Raw genomic sequence first — 10,717 nt, forward strand, 5'->3', positions numbered from 1 at the left:
TCAGCATTAGCTTCTCTCTGAGGTCATTAGCAGAGCTGTATATGACCGATGGGGTGGGGATGATTGGAAATTCAAAGGTCCCTTGACCCTCTCCGGCCCCCTTTTCTAGGAGAACAACAGTCAACAAGTTCAGCTGGGATAAGGTATAGTTGAACTCACGAAGACGGTGGCAGCTTAGCTCGGAAGATATGGCCATACGACACATGCCCAAGGCACCAGCTGACGTCTTGAGTCTGTTCCCCAAATCGCCACCTTATGTTGTCCCTTTGCTAAAGCCTGCAAGTTTCAATTATAAGTTTGAAGGTAGTCCTGGCAGTATTTGCCTACAGAACCCAGTCTCCTGCTAAGTCAGGGCCCATCAGAGAGCACAGGGAATCTGGCTAAGAACGTGGTCCTAGCTGGAGATTATACATTCTGTGTCTTCATTTGAAATCAAGTTTTAGTAGCCTGGTTTCCAAGTTTCGTCTTTAATAAGAGGCATCAGAACACATTCTTCGTGACGGCAGTTGTGTAATGTTTTTTTGGTTGTATAGAACCAAAAATTGTTTTGTATACAAAGTTTTTGTTTTGAATACAAAATTCGGACACTATGTCTTGTAACTACCACTTTATAAGCAAAGCTGAGTCGTATGAAGTCTGTTCTCGTTTTTATAAATTTTCCCCTTCAAATAAGAGTCTTTCAATTAGACTCTTCCACTTTAGTCATGCCGAATATAGGAGCCTAAAACAACTTCCGCCCGAACAGGGACTTGAACCCTGGACCCTCAGATTAAAAGTCTGATGCTCTACCGACTGAGCTATCCGGGCTCTTGGCAAAGCTCCTCTTCCTAGTCTATCCACAGTTAAAATAGGCCTAGAGTCCTAATTTTTTCCAGGTAGTTGAAAACCTTTAGTCTTTTGCTATTTCTAAAAAAAATTACGATAAGTAGTTATGGTGAAATCAAGTATGTCTTTCCCCTCTCTCATGACATATAAAGATTAAAATTACTATAGATTAAAATTACTATAAAGATTAAAATTACTAGAGGTTCCTATTTTGTGCATTTCACGAGAGGAACGCCCCGTAATTTATTTGTACACTATAGTCTGGCCTCCTGAGCTGGTGGAGACATTTCTGATTCCAGTTTTTTTTTTTTTTTTTGGCACTCTAGAGCGCCTTGTGGGTGCATAGTTTGGATTTAGGTTTGCATTCGACATTTCCTGAGCGTACGCTGAGTTCCAGGATCTCGGCAAGCTCACGAGGCTGCAAAGACCCAGGCTTGGCCCTGTGTAGGGTCGAACCGACCGCATTCCCTAGCCCCCAGTCGCCCTCTGAGGGACAATTGCTCGTATTGGATAAGCGCAAACGAGTTAGGTACTTCTTACAAAGAACTTATGGGACATCTGCTGAAGAACATCTGCTGTGGAGTCTAAGTTCATCTGGGAATGCTAACACCATGACTCCTGCAGAGGGGCTGCCTGGCCAGGAGGTCAGCCTCAGAGGAATGACGAGTCTTAGGCGTGTTACCCTCCGAACCTCTGGACTGACCTCCACGCCCTGCTGGGGAGCTTGATTCACAAAGGATGTGGAGTCAGCGTTGAGTGACGCAGAAGGCAGCTCTGTGACCGCGGGCTCCGGCGCAGACCTCCAGGGCACCGAGGCCGCTCTTGCTACCCTTTAGAGATGCATCTCGAGCTGCATTCCATTTAGCCGCTCCCCATCCCGCTTTCGAATGCCCCGTGGTTGTCCCAAGTCTGGTTTGATCCTAATAGACGACCCGCAGAGATGTCTGGTTAGGCTCTGAGGGGATGGGGGATATTCAGTCTGCCCTGTCTTCGAGCCCACCGCAGCAGCCTATCTTAAAACACCGGGTCGTCTACTTTACTTTCTGGCTCTGTCTTCCATCTCAGCAAGGTTCTGCTCTGAGGACAGTGACTATTGTTCTAGTAGAGTGATTAACTGCCGGGCTGTCCTTGAACGAATGTAGTGAGGGAAGGCTTCAGTGGAGAAGCGGCAAAATTGGCCCCCGAAAGTAAATGTCTAGATGATTGAGCCTCCTGTTTATTTTTCTGCTGTTTCTCTCTTCTGTCACACCTTACAGTTAAAGACCTTGCTTTTTATTTTTTTTTCCTTTTGAAATATTTTCCTTATAAGTTTTACTTTTTAAACTCCCCGCGCCCCAGTTTTCTAGCCATCAGAAAGATACTCGGCATGTGGCTGGGTCTGGAGCATTAAAATGTTGTGCAGTGTTTTCTCCACCTCGTGTCTTCCGCTCTTTGTTTTGGTTCTAAGGTCATAGGTGCTGGGGGTGGAAAAATAAGGAAAAACACATTTACCAGAAGTGGGGTTCGAACCCACGCGGATATAAATCCATTGGATCTTAAGTCCAACGCCTTAACCACTCGGCCATTCTGGTATCTGAAGAAATTACGTTTTATTTACCAGCAACTGGAGCAATACTGCGAGATTTAAAAGTTTGCAAAGAACAGTAAAATTATTATTTTTTACTTATATAAAACAAAACATTGGAAAACAAAGTCACAGTGCGCGCGTCTGTGTGTGTGGAAATATTAGTAACCCTGATTACACCTCGCTCATTAATTCATTTCCACAAACAATAGCAACGTGATTGACGCTGGAAAGTGATAGAGAAAACACTCCGGCGGTAGTAGCAAGATTCCTGATACTTCCAAGGAGACGGACGCAGGAAACGACTGCGATTTCTTTCCTTTTTCACTTTAATGGGTGCGCCAGGCATTATGTTTTAATACTCAAGAACTTTGGTTCACTTTTCGTTCTTCCTTTCGTTTTTGTGTTCTATAACTCTCTTATTAAAATAAAAGCGACTCTGGTGGGACTCGAACCCACAACCTTTGAATGCCTTCATTTGTCTAGAAGTCCAATGCGCTATCCATTGCGCCACAGAGCCAGGTGTGCTTCTGTCGCCGTACTGTCTACATCAGAGCAGGAGCGTCGACTCGGGGGGCGGAGCTCTCTTCCTCCATTAACAGTGGAGTGTGCAGCCGGGAGCGAGCGGAGCGGCGGCACTGGAAACCCTAGGTCCTTTTGGAAGTTCCCTGCGCAGGGTATAAAAACATCTTGATCCCAAGTCCCACCGTCACCACAGCTCTACATGTAGTTAGTCGATCTGGCACATGCTTTCCCCCGCCCGGTTCCATAGTGTAGCGGTTATCACGTCTGCTTTACACGCAGAAGGTCCTGGGTTCGAGCCCCAGTGGAACCATGTGGTGTGCTAGTCACTTTTTTCAGGTAGTTACTTCTGCAGCCAGTCTGTGTTATTGGATTTTGTTTCTGACGCATCTTAATGGCACTTTGGAGTCTCCCTTTGAAAGCAACGGTTCTTTTCAGTGTTGAAAAAAAAAATCTGTGTTTATTTTGAGACATTTTCTTTAAGAACAGATTACAAATTACCAGGTTAGTTTTTAATCAAAATATTCTGTTTTCATTACCCAATCTGAGAGACCTAGTAGGGCATGTGGTTCCATAGTGTAGCGGTTATCACGTCTGCTTTACACGCAGAAGGTCCTGGGTTCGAGCCCCAGTGGAACCATCGTGGTTTCTTTTGTTCTTATTAGAGCCATTTCAGTTTAATTTTTTTCTCCCGAGAATTTGTGTTTTGTGCGCATGCTATTGGGTCTGGATATCTATGGCCGGTCCGCTGGCGTTCTCGGTAGGTTTTCTCCAGCACCCGGAGGCGGTGTGACTGCCCCCTCGTGGCCTCTTTAGGACGTGCTGGTGAGCGGATTGTGTCTCCTGGTGCCACTGTGGCTGAGTGGCTTTCAAGTAGAAGGTTTTGGGTGTCTGATTCGCTTGGACCACTTTTAAAAGTTGCTTCCATTGCGTGATGGAGCAATCTCTGCTTTAAAATAATTAAAAAGTTGCTACTATCAATGCTGATTAATTACAGGCCTGCTGGCCTCATATTGATCTTACTGATATAAAAAGGACGTATTGAAAAATTAATGTCCGGCATAAGGGAAGCGATTCAAAATCCTCCCTTTCAGTTTTAATTGTCAGAAGTTTCATTTGTGACTCCTAGAAGTATCGTATTATTATTGTTCTGCACAAGCGCATCTCCTTACGGTGCACTTGGTAGCAAAAATTTCACATGGACCGACGATTCAGGAGCAAACAGCACATTTTTTTTTAGAGAGTAATTTCAAACTAAGAAAGACTTTTCCAAGCAGAAAAATTTAAAAGCCTGTAAATGATAACTAAAAGGATGGCGAATTTAACGGTGTAAAAACATTCAATTTCTGTATTGGCACAGAATATCAGAAATATATTGCAAAGACAAATAGCAAGTCTGGGAAATGGGTTTGCAAAGCCTGTTCTAGCCTGGGACTGGGGCGGAGTGGGAGGAGGGTCTCCGTGGCGGGGTTGGGGTGGGGAGGGTCTCCGTGGCGGGGTTGGGGTTGGAGGGTCTCGGTGCAGTTCAGGCAGGCGATCACTAATGACTGTCATGTGCAGAAGGCGGCATCTTGGGTTCTTCCTGCTCCCTCTTCAGAGACGATCCCTGAACCCTGGGGTGGGTGGATCACATCCAGCCACCTATCTTAGCAGTTGGCTGGTCAGCTTCTCTCCGATGTATGGCCCGGGCAGAGTTCCTAACGAGAGTCTGGGTGTGACCCTTGGGGGAGTTGCCTATCTGTGGTGTTCCGGTTTTCCTCTCTGCAAAAGGTGGGGATAGCCTCTTGTATGATTCTCGAGAGGGTGTGGTGAACTGACACTCTTCAGAGAGCCAGCAAAGACGTCATATCGCCGCTATTCTGGCAGGCGCACTTGGCGCAGTTTGAGAACAACACTGGGTCTTTTTTCCCTTATAGACATTTTTTTTTTGGAAACTGCTAACGGCCAAATATGTCAGCTATTGGTGCGGTGGGCTGATGTCTTTGGCTTCTCTTTCTTCTGTATACTTACACTGTTTTTCTTTCCTTTTCGTGAAATTTCTTTTCTTTTTGTTTTTTCCGACACAGGGTATCTCTGTACAACCCTGCCTGTCCTGGAACTTACTCTGTAGAACAGGCTGAGCTCAGACTCAAAGATCTTCTTGTCTCTGCCTCCTCTGCTGGGATTAAGAGCGTGCACCACCATCTCCCCCCGCCCTTTTTTTTTTTTTTTTTTTTTTTTTTTTTTTTTTTTTTTTTTTTTTTTTTGTGAAATTTGAATTGAACTATAACATCACCTCTCTCCTCCTCTTTTCATTCTCCAGCACCTTCCATGTCTCTACCCTCCTCACTCTGGAACTGATGGTCTCTCTTTCTGCAGTTGTTAATCTCTCTCTCTCTCTCTCTCTCTCTCTCTCTCTCTCTCTCACACACACACACACACAGATTTGCACATAAATATATAAATACAACGCTGAATGTGTTTGCTGTTATTTGTATACCATTTCGGGAATGACTGCTTTGTCACTAGATAAGCAAATACAGAGAGCCTCTTTCTCAGTAGTTATTAGTGGCCTGTAGCTTTTCTGTCTAGGGCTAGAACCCCATCAGATTTTCCCTACCCGGGACTCGTGGGATCTTGGGTTTTAGAGGGGGATCTAACACTACCACTTGACTAGGCCAGCATCATTCCTATTCAATTCTAAACGCCTGTGCCTATAACCACAGAGTTCTCACCCTCGGCAAAGATGCTTCTCTTTGAAGCAGATGGAGACCCCTGCAGAAAACCACAAGTGGTCAAACACAGTGATTAACACTAGGGGCCCCAGCCCCAGTGGATACATTTCCAACACAGTTCTTGCACCGGAAGTTCAAGGAACATCATCTCGTAAAGTTCAAAGGACCAGGAAGTCTGGTGGGAGTTGTGTCTCCTAGAAATGACAGGAAAGCCTTGATACCTCCACAATATGTCTCTCTTACACAAGACGTGAACAATGACAATGGCAGGTAACACTGTCTTTCCTTTAAGTGTGTTTCTGTGTCCCAACTACCCTTTTTATAAGAGAACCAATTATAATGGGTCAGAGTGCATTTTAGTGATTACATCTTAACGTGGACATCTTTCTAAAGGCTCTCTTTTCCAATAAAATCACAATTTGGGGTTCAGGAACTGTGATTTAAACATATGATTTTGGGGTGGACATAATCCAAATCAGCAAAAACTGTCCAAAAATGGGCTACCATTGCATTCATCTTGAGAAATTCTGTAGCTTGGCTGCAAACACATGCTGTAAACACTTTTGTAAGCAGCAGATTCATTGAACACTTCCGAATCCTGGAAGGCATCTGCTATCTCATTCTCGAGCAGTGCCTCCATATCTGGTCCTGTCTTACTCCAATCAATACTTGACAAACAACCAGAGTAACTTCTCAAAATGTAGGCATCACACAGCCCTTTATCTTTCACCCCCTGAAAGCACCCTGAGAATTGGTCCCTACAGCCACCATATTTCTTGCTTTGCTTTTGTTCCTTTCTGGTTGCAGTTTTAATGCATCCCTAAAATCCATATGTTTGAAAATTGGTTCCTAGTGCAATAGCACTGCCAATATGGGATGGGGTTCACTGGGAGATGTTTAGGCCATGAGTGACACACCTTCGTGAATAGAGTAATATTGGTTATAAAGGGCTTTGAAACAGCCAGTGATGTCACCAGATGGGACACCTGGATCTTGGGCACCTCAGTCTGTACAGTATGAGCCCAATATATTTTTGTTCACTGTAAATTATCCAAGGCTGAAGCACTCTGTCACAATAGCATAGAGTGAACTCTGCTAATTGATTTTGATCGTCAATTTGATGGGATTTAGAATCACCACGGAAACACCTGTATGAGGGAATTAATTGAGGGTGTTAATAATAGGTTAATTGAGGGGAGGGGGCACACCTCAATGTGGGAGGCATCATTTCATAGCTGGGGTCCTGAGCTGAATAAAAAAGAAAAAATCAGCCGAGCACTGACATAGACCACTCTGTGCCATGTCCCGACTTCAGGCTCATCGTGGCCTCTTGCCTTAAGCTCTCACCACCATGCCTGCCCTACCAGATGGACTTTACTCTTGCACTGCAAGCCAAAATGAACCACTCCTTCTCAGGCTGTCCTTGCCAGGTACTTTGTCAGCACAAAGTAATGGACACACAAACTAAGGTACCCAGCACTATAATCTTCAGTACGCTAGCCATTCTTCCTCCTCCACCCCACTTTCTTCCTTTTAAAAAATATCCTTTGCAATTTCAATGTTTAAAAGATGTACTTTCATTTTAAGTTCTGATTCTGTGCTGTGCATGCAGCATGTGTGCAGTTTCCTATAGAGGCCAGAAGAGGGCATCTGTCTGATCTGGGGGCTGTAATCGAAATTCCAGTCCTCATGATAAATTAGTAAGTTTTTATTGCTGAGCCATCTCTACAGCCCCCACTATCATTGTTCAAAAATTATTTATTAATTTATATTTATTTTACATATATGGATGTTTCGATTGGATATACATGTGTGTACCACGTGTATGCCTGGTGCCTGTGGAGGCCGGCAGTGGTCATTGGCTCCTCTAAAACTGAAGTTTTGGATGGTTGTGAGTCACCATGAATCTGGGTCCTCTGAAAAAAGTCCTAACCACTGAGCCATCTCTCCAGTGCTTCCTTCATCCCACTGTCATTCTTAAAAGGCCTCCTATCCCCCTCTCAGGTGTTTTGATTCCCCCTGACTTCCATCCCTGGATCACCAGGCTAGGTCACTCCTTCCTTCTAGCTCTCATTCAGTTTTGTGTTGTCAAGGGTCGAGGCCTATTGGAGAAGTGGCTTTGAGAAGCCTGACCAGAATTCAGACAAAGAGACAGACAGTCATAGTTCTTGAGGTCCCAGTCTGTAAGAGGCACACCGTTCACTTACTTGAATCAAATGTGTTTCTGAGGCAATATACTTTTAAATAGTGTTACTGTAAAAGTTTGATATCCTTATGAAGTAGCTTTAATTCAAATTCTTTTGTAATTCAGTTTCATTGATCAAACAAAGAAAGGCCTTTTTGGAACTTGTCTTTGAAGGTTTTCCAACAAAGCACAAATTTACTTGTGGGAGAAAGCCTTACTAGAGAATGTTTAAACTTCAAAAAAAGGACTTATCATAGAGAAAGATGTAAAATCGGAAACTATCAGGTATTAAGACACACAGGAGAAATATCTTAGTGGTTATTGGTCAGGCAAAAAATGTTAAGTAGTACACAAGATATGATCTATTGTCTTAGTTTGGGTTTTAGGGCTGTGAACAGACACCATGACCAAGGCAAGTCTTATAAAAGACAACATTTAATGGGGCTGGCTTACAGGTTCAGAGGTTCAGTCCATTATCATTAAGGCAAGAACATGATAACATCCAGGCAAGCATAGTGCAGGAGGAGCTGAGAGTTTTACATCTTCATCTGAAGGCTGCTAGCAGAATACTAGCTTCCAGGCAGCTAAGGGTCTTAAAGCCACACCTCTTATTAGTGTCACTCTCTGGATCAAGCATATACAAACCATCATACCTATATATGAAAAAAACCCCTTTACTTTGTGTACATGAAAAATGAAAATTCTCTCACCTCTCTGAGGACATAGTGAAGAGAAAAAAGAGAACGGGAACAAAGATTCCCTGACCCAAGGAATCCCAAGGGCCTTCAAAGACTGAAGCGTCTGAGAGACCCTCTTGTCTCCTGGGTCCTTCACAGCAAGCTTAGTGTGGCAGTTTGAGTGAGAATGGGCCCCACAGGCTCATGTATTTGAATACTTGGTCATCAGTTGGTGGAGCTGTTTGGGAAGGATTAGGAGGTGTGGCCTGGTCGGAGGGAGTATGCTGCTGGGGGTGGGCTTTGAACTTTCAAAACCCATGTCATTTCTAGTTACCTTTCTCTCTGCCTCCTGGTCATTGTCTCAACATGTAAGCTCTCAGCTATTGCTCCAGTATGAGTAGTCCCATGCTTGCCTTCTGTTGCCTGCCATGATGGTCACGGACTCTAACCCACTGGAACCATGTGTCCCAAATTAAATGATTTCTCTTATAAGTTTCCTTGGTCCTGGTGTCTTTTTTACAGCAATAGGAAAGCAATTAAAGACACATGGTCTCTACTCTGTTCTCAGCCTGTAAAGAAATAGCACATTTCTAGCAAGAATCCTGTAAACATGGTTCAAGTGCAACGCTCCCACACCTTAAACATTTGTGTCTCTGTATGTGCCCCATTTGTGTGCAGTCCCCATGGAGGCCAGAAGAGGGTGCCAGATCCCCTGGAGCTAGAATTACAGGTGTTTGTAGTCACTTGATGTGGATACTGGGAACCTCTGAAAGAACAGCAAGTGTTCTCAATTGCTGAGCCGTCTGTCCTGCCCCAATCTGCCCACTTTATATCTGAACATTCTGGGCTACCTTCAGCAAAGATCCTGTTAAGTCGAAGTATTAGTTGCTTGTTTTGTTGCTGTGAACCGAACACCCAACAAAAGCAGCCTAAGGAAGGGAAGGTTAATTTTGGCTCACAGTTTGAGGGTCCATCATGACAGGGCTGTCATGGTGACAAGAGTGTGAAGTTGTTGATCCCATTGCATCCTGAGTCATAAAGAAGAGAGCAATGAATGTTGGTGCTCGGCTCTTTTTCTCCTTTTATTTGTTCTGGGGTCTCACCCATGGAATGGTGACACCCACAGTTAGGGTGACCTTTTCCAACTCATCTAGAAACCCCTACACAGATATCCCCAAGGTTTGTCTCTTAGGTGATTCTTGATTCTGTTAACATTGACAATATTGCTCATCTCAGTCAGAACGCCCTGACCTTTAATGTCCCCTCCAGATAACTGTACCCATGAGCATCCTCCTTCAGTTCTGCTCCTTGGCTACACTTTGCTATCTGTGTTTATTTGTTCAGAGTTGAGTCTATTCTCTACGCTCTGCTGTGACAGTTATCACATTTGTCTTTACAGTAATGAATAAGGTTTTCCAGCATTCTGTCTCTGTGTGAAAAGGGTGGTGAAGGAGAAAAGGGTTCACTGCAAGAAGGCATGGGGAAAGCTTCTGAAGGGATGGGAGCGTTCTGTGCTTTGATTACATATCTTTCAGAATCCATTGAATCTATGCACATCAAAGGGTAAATTCTATTCTATATAGACTGCATCCCAGCAAACAAGAATATTGAAGTCAAAGGCACCATTTCCCTTTTTAAAGAAATGAAGATTTGCTTGAGACTGTAACCTTGAGAGTTATTTATTTTTACATTGTTTTTGATGTAGAACTTATTCAAAGAGAAGTCATACTTGAGCGGAAAGCTCAGAGGCAGTTGGTGAGCAGGATAAGCCGTCACAGGCAGTGGGTGATCAGGCCGAGTCATTAAACGGTGCCAATGAATGAAGCGGTAACCATGTTTACTTTGTTCAGAGTTGAGTCCATTCTGTATGGTCTGCTACGGCAATGATCACATTTGTCCTGTGAATAAGGTTTTCCAGCATTCTGCCTGTGTGTGAAGACTCCCTTCAGATATAGCAAGTTTCTCCTCCTCCTCTTCTTTGTCCTCCCCCTTATCAGCCTCTTCCTCCTCTCCCTTTCTCTCCTCCCCCCTCAATATTATATTATGGAGGGTGTACTAGCTACTTTTCTGTTGCTGTTACAAGACATCATGACTGAGGCACTGTATAAAAGAAAGTGTTTAATTTGAGTTCATCATAGTGGAGCAAAGGCACGGAGTCAGGAACAGCTGAGAACTCACATCCTGATCCACAAGCAGGAGGGAGGGAGGGAGGGAGGGAGGGAGGGAGGGA

At 44.2% G+C, this 10,717-nt stretch overlaps 5 non-coding genes across 5 annotated transcripts; 2 read left to right on the forward strand and 3 right to left on the reverse strand.

Annotated features, from left to right (window-relative positions):
• Nucleotides 1-734: 734 nt before the first annotated feature.
• On the reverse strand, nt 735-807 carry Trnak-uuu. The gene has a single exon. It is a non-coding gene; the product is annotated as a tRNA-Lys (tRNA).
• Nucleotides 808-2,313: 1,506 nt separating this feature from the next.
• Trnal-uaa lies at nt 2,314-2,396 on the reverse strand. Its single transcript has one exon. It is a non-coding gene; the product is annotated as a tRNA-Leu (tRNA).
• A 427-nt stretch (nt 2,397-2,823) lies between these two features.
• Nucleotides 2,824-2,909, reverse strand: Trnar-ucu. The gene is given in 2 exon segments: nt 2,824-2,859; nt 2,873-2,909. It is a non-coding gene; the product is annotated as a tRNA-Arg (tRNA).
• Nucleotides 2,910-3,151: 242 nt separating this feature from the next.
• Nucleotides 3,152-3,224, forward strand: Trnav-uac. Its single transcript has one exon. It is a non-coding gene; the product is annotated as a tRNA-Val (tRNA).
• Nucleotides 3,225-3,478: 254 nt separating this feature from the next.
• Nucleotides 3,479-3,551, forward strand: Trnav-uac. Its single transcript has one exon. It is a non-coding gene; the product is annotated as a tRNA-Val (tRNA).
• Nucleotides 3,552-10,717: the final 7,166 nt, after the last annotated feature.

Source organism: Mastomys coucha, unplaced genomic scaffold (genome assembly GCF_008632895.1).
Source record: "Mastomys coucha isolate ucsf_1 unplaced genomic scaffold, UCSF_Mcou_1 pScaffold21, whole genome shotgun sequence".
In the NCBI taxonomy this organism is placed as follows: Eukaryota; Metazoa; Chordata; class Mammalia; order Rodentia; family Muridae; genus Mastomys; species Mastomys coucha.